At 38.3% G+C, this 6,000-nt stretch overlaps 1 long non-coding RNA gene across 1 annotated transcript in view; it reads left to right on the top strand.

Annotated features, from left to right (window-relative positions):
- Positions 1-3,696: 3,696 nt before the first annotated feature.
- LOC138065814 (uncharacterized) overlaps positions 3,697-6,000 on the top strand; it is a 144,722-nt gene continuing 142,418 nt past the window's right edge. The window contains exon 1 of the long non-coding RNA XR_011138882.1: positions 3,697-3,772. This is a non-coding gene — a long non-coding RNA (uncharacterized lncRNA). The remainder of the gene's footprint in view (positions 3,773-6,000) is intronic.

The following is a 6,000-nucleotide window of genomic DNA, read 5'->3' as shown; positions in this document are numbered from 1 at the left end:
ATCAACCCCCAACCTGTCGTGGTGCATGGGGTTATTCCTCCCCATGTGCAGGACCCTGCACTTGCTTTTGTGGAACTTCAGGAGGTTCCTCTCTGGCCAGCTCTCCAGCAGCACAGCCCTCCAGTGCAGCACAGCCCTCCAGTGCATCAGCCACTCCTCCCAGTTTTGATCTGTATCATCAGCAGACTTGCTGAGGGTGCACTCTCTCCTTTCCTCCAGGTCATTGATGGATACACTGAACAAGACTGGACCCAGGACTGACCCCTGGGGGACACCGCTAGCTGCAGGCCTCCAACTAGACTCTGCGCCATTCACCACAACCCTCTGAGCTCGGCCATCCAGCCACTTCTCAAGCCACCTCACTCTCCACTCATCTAGCCCACACTTCCTGAGCTTGCCTAGGAGGATGTGATGGGAGACAGTGTCCAAAGCCTTCCTGAAGTCCATACAGACAACATCCACTGCTCTGCCCTCATCTACCCAGCCAGTCATCCCATCAGAGAAGGCTATCAGGTTGGTCAAGCATGATTTCCCTTTGGTGAATCCGTGCTGACTACTCCCGATCACCTTCTTGTCCTCCACATGCTTAGTGATGACCTCCAGGAGGAGCTGTTCCATCACCTTTCCAGGGATGGAGGTGAGGCTGACAGGCCTGTAGTTCCCTGGCTCCTCCTTCTTGCCCTTTTTGAAGACTGGCGTGACATTGGCTTTCTTCCAGTCCTCAGGCACCTCTCCTGATCTCCAGGACCTTTCCAAGATGATGGAGAGTGGCCTAGCGATAACATCCGCCAGCTCCCTCAGCACTCGTGGGTGCATCCCATCGGGGCCCATGGATTTATGGATGTCAAGTTTGGACAAAAGATCTCTGACCTGATCCTCCTCCACCAAGGGAGAGTCTTCCTTTCTCCAGCCTTCCTCTCTTGTCTCCAAGGTCTGGAGGGACCCTTATACTGGCATTACATCATCAGAATAGAGAATTTTCTGTTTAGATACATCCCTGAATTTTGTTTAAGCAGGACATATCAAGGGAATAAGTTCAGCTATGCTAAGTCGACATTATCTAGTAAACTACTCCAACCGAGAACATTCCTCCAGAAGTCTATGAAATCCCAGATTTACTCCTGCATAGGTAATTTTAAGCTCCATCTTAAAGCAGGGGAACCTGCTATGTAGTCCATATGAAATGTTATTTTAGACCCTCATTTCTAACCTTACTGTTAGATTTTTTTCTGAGCTTCAAGTCTTTGGCTTTTGCACCCAGGGTGATCTTTATTAGTAGCAGCCTTTTCCTTCCCCATATTTACTTCAAAATATGCTTCAAAATATCTCTTTGAGACAGAGCAATAAAATCAGCAGAAACCTAAGAAGTTAGCTTTGTGCTGACACAGTGGCAGGAGGGGCAATGTTTGATAAAAGTCATTTTAACCATCAAAATCAAAAGTCAGGGAAAAGGTATATATCCAACACGTTTATTACTTGCTATTGACTTTTAATCTCTTTTTCAGCAAGGTCACCACCAATCTTGTCCCTGCCTCTTGAATGTATTCTGAGCCATATCCACCCTAGCATACCTATTATTTGACAAAATAAACTTGCAATTTGAAACTTTTCCTAGTTGGCTGATATAGTGATACAGATCTGTAAATAATAAGGAGCCACCACAAACATTTTTAGTCCTACGAGTAACAAGCTGGGTGACCTCCTAATAATCTGCCTTTCTCTCTCACTTCTTTAGGAGTTATACTTAAATATATGTAGGCACAGGCTTTCAGTACTGTATGACTGCATAGTGAGTAGCATTTTCTAGTTTGACAAAAAAATCAAAAAGTCAAAACACACTGCGTATTAATGGAAATGATAATGAAAGCTCAAAATGTCTGTGTGGAGAATAGGAAGGTTAGGTGAAGCATTACAAATTTCACAACTACATAATCCCCAAAATTGCTTAAGTTATTCAAAGAAAAATTATATAACTTAAGTTTCATCTCTCTTAAGTTTTCTGAAACTCTGTAAACTTGTGACATTTGGACATACAATAGAATTGAATAGAACAGTAAAATAAACGCATAATTTTTGTAGCAACTACAAGTACTGCACAAAATGATGCCTATCCAATATTTAGAGGAGGAATACTTTCTCAGTGATCACAATGAATAGTCTTTATTCTATTTACAGAAAGGTCAAAGAGGAAAGCATTTCTAGTTTAACATATTACCTTTTTTTTTCTTGTGAGGTACATAAATATTTTATTGTGATTCTTATTTTACCTGAGCTTTTTGTTCCTGTTGTGCCTAATGACAATCAAAGAAAAATCTAGAACTGCTTTCTTTCAGTGATAATAATTTACCCAGTTGCCAGAAGTACCTTATGGATCTCTTCCTAGTAAGATATCTCAGATGCAATATCATTTCATTTCTTATTTTCCCAGATCATATCCATGAAACAGAGCTATGAGAAAAAGAATTTATTGTTTTTCCTTCCAAAAAGTGAATCTGACTTTTTTGATTGAAGTTACCTACTTTCCTAAAATAAAAGCTTTCTGTTTTGTTTCCTCCAACAATAAGAGCAACAGTGAAAATTCAGCTTTCTCATAAGAAAATTGCCTGGAAAATGAATCTGAGAATATTTTTGACTCTTTCCTGTGAATCTCCTGATTATCATTAATAATAAAAGATGGTATTAATTTTTCTACCTGTTAGGACAATTTTAAAGACAAAAAATAAAAAAGCAAAATAAGTATTTTTCATAATGCATCCATTCCTTATTTTTTTCTCTCAGAATGATTGAGTTTTTTTTTTTTTCTTTATTCTTTTTTTGGCATGTACCTACATCACTTCTTTTGTCAAGTGTGAGTGAATCTTAGCGCCAATGTCTAAAAATCTGGGTAGTGACTCTGTCTAAAGATCTGTAGCCAGGTGAGACAGTGATCATCACTAGCAGGCAAAAGCCACCATACAGCCCCAGCACCTCTGTATGACAGATTTTATGTTGTACACAGCTTGATCTAATGTGTAGTTTGAGGTAACGTGTGATAGGTCAAAGTCTCCGTGGAAGCAGTATGGTTTTTGTAGTCCCCACACATGGTGTTTTGCATAGGCAAGTCTGTGCCAAAAAAAGACATTGTTCCTGTAAAGCAGTACCTAGAAATAGCTTCTGTTGACAAAATAATCTAGGATGCGCTATGTGGGTTACCTTTTTTTCTCTTTAGAAAATGGGGAGCAAGCTGCACACCATATGAATCATTGTGCTATTACCAGTCAGCCTCTAGGCTTTTCCTGTTTTTCTCCTCTCCCTAATAGGTTGCTGGGTATATATTTACCGTGCAATAGGACAGTCTTCTCACTGTTCCCCTCCCCCCGATGGTTGTCACTATCCTAAAAGTGGATCTATCCAACAGCCACTTTGGAGTGCTTGGGAATGAGGGCAAGCAAGAATGGCCTCAGTGAACTGCCTTGGCTGGCCCGTGGGCAGTAAGGAGAGACCTCCTTCACAGCTGCAGAATTCACTATAAGGACTTACCTACCTACCTCATGAGAATAATCCTACCAGGCACAGTCATTTGCCTTTGAAAGTAGTGTCAGTTTTCCTTTAACTTTAACAGAAGCATTTTAGAATCAGCTGATGAGTTAGTGGTGAACGGGAGCAAATACCCAAAGGTACCTCAGGGAATTAAAATCCCAATTCCTTTCTACTAAACTGCTTCCAGTGCTCAAGATAGCTTTTTTACAGCTTAGTCGGACCTCTCTACATCACAGCACAGCATACACTGCAAGTAAGTGCTTCGAGTTGACTTCTTTTAAGCCCTAGCCAAATAGGATGCGCAGGGATGTCAGGTGCTCAGTGCTATGACTCAGAAAAGGTCATGAGCAGTTATAGTTTCCATTGAGTTCAAGGGCAGCTGAGGGTGTTCAGCATCTCTCAGGAAGAGCTCAGCAATTTACAGGAGATTAGCACTATATTTTACCCTTTTCTTTTACAGAATGGCATGTTATTCCTACAATGTTTATTACCTTAATTTGATATCTAATAGCAGCTTTAAATAATCATGAGCAAAACAGTTCTGCAAAATGAACAAATAAAGGTTATACTTTTGGGTAAAAAAAAAACAGAAGGAAAATGTATAAGAAAAAAGTGAGACTTGGCAAAAGGCATCTGTAATTTGTGACTCCATCATTTTATAAAGCTTCTTTTAATGAATTAAAATCATTTCTGGCAGCTTTTCCTCTTATGATGCCACAGATCCAGACTAAACCCAAATCTCTACTTTAGGGAAGATAGCTGTTGGAAATGCTAACACAAAGCTCTAAATAGGAATAAGTAAAAGTAATACCATGATTGCTTCATTTTTTTAATTGCCAAAGTATTTCATAAGATGCTTTATATGTCTTTAAAACAAGCTTTTCACTTCTTTGCAGCTATTATGTAGGTACCTACAGGAAAAAAAGATCTGTCCAGATAGTTTTACAAAATATTACTTATTATCATACCTTCATAATGAATGGAAAAATACGTATTTCATTTTCAATGAAATGCAATAAAGCTTTTGATCAAGCCTGGGAATCTATAAATCAGATAGCTATATGTATTTTTCTGAGACATACATAATGCAGCACTCTAGGAATCAGTTTCAGGAGAAAAAAAGAAAGGTGCTTTAATATAATTATTCTGCCCTTTGTAAATTGTTTTTTTCTGTTAGTTTGTTAAGGTTAGAGTCAATAAACCAAGAAAAATGTGTGCAGTACAATGTTTCTACCACATATGCTGGTATCTTAAAATGCCAAACTAGCACTGTAAATCTATATTCTAAATAGGAAAGAAGAGCATTATGTTCTTGTTAATTACTAACATAAATATGTACCATTCCCCTGGGGGAGGGGGAGAGTGAGTCTAATCTTTCCAGAAATATAATTGGTATGATGCCAGAGCATGCTTATTTCCCACAGATTATGACTACATCTCCAGAAAACTGGATATTTATAACTACCTGGTGAACTTAAAAGGGTATTATTAGAAAGTTTAATTTGTATAAAAATGTAATAAAGAGGTGCTAGAATGTGTCAAAAGTTCTGAAAAATTAAAATATATATGTATATTTACAAAATATGCAATAGAAAAAGATAAAATATCATTCCATATCATTTTTTGTTTTGTAGAACTATAATAGATCTTGGAATAAGTAAAACATATAGTAGATTAGCTAATTTAGTAATGGAAACACCTCAGGGAAATATTGTGCCACATCCTTGAATATAGTTATCATCCCACTGTGCCACTCAGCTGCTATAAATGAAACCGTAGCCTAGCTGCAAATGGCTGTGGAAGGCTTCCTTATCTTAGGTGAATTTTCTTCTGACGTATAGGTGTCATTGCTGAGCACTGTGGTTTTATCCCTTTGCTGGAGAAAACGACATCGTAAGAGTTAAAAAGTCCATGGTACGGTTTTACTACAACGTTTCTTTATTGGCATAAGCACCCTACCAGAGTTCAGAAGCCCCTAAGAACACCGCTAGGACTAGAACAAGGAATGGCATTCAAAATAACTAAGCGAGACTGGGCTCCCCGGTGTCTTTTATCTCCTATGATGAATCAGCCACAGGTGAAGAAGTTGCTCTGGAAGAAATTTTACTTCATGTACTTTTTTTTTTTTTCTTTCTTTCTTTCTTTTAAAATTAAGTATATTTCTTTCCAGGTCAATTTTTAAATCCATTTTTTGTAAAACTACTGTTTTACAAACCTGGCTAATTGCAGAGCAAATAACATACAGCTCCTGCATTGTTTCTGAACATTTATACACTTTTTTTTTTGAATATGGGGATTTTATCTAAAAGGCTGTCAGTATAGCCAAGATGTGAGTTTTGTATTACGAAAACAGCCATGTTCTGTATAGTTTTGTGTCTTTTTTTTTCCAGCACTTTTCCCTAATGAACTTTGTCATACATCCTGCTTTATCTCTTCCACCTCTTCTGAGAGTTCTCTTTTGTTTTCTTCAGGTACTTCTGA

This window comes from Struthio camelus, chromosome 1 (genome assembly GCF_040807025.1).
Source record: "Struthio camelus isolate bStrCam1 chromosome 1, bStrCam1.hap1, whole genome shotgun sequence".
NCBI lineage: Eukaryota > Metazoa > Chordata > Aves > Struthioniformes > Struthionidae > Struthio > Struthio camelus.
Note: the sequence above shows the minus strand (reverse complement) of the source record. Positions and strands in the feature narration are given on the sequence as shown.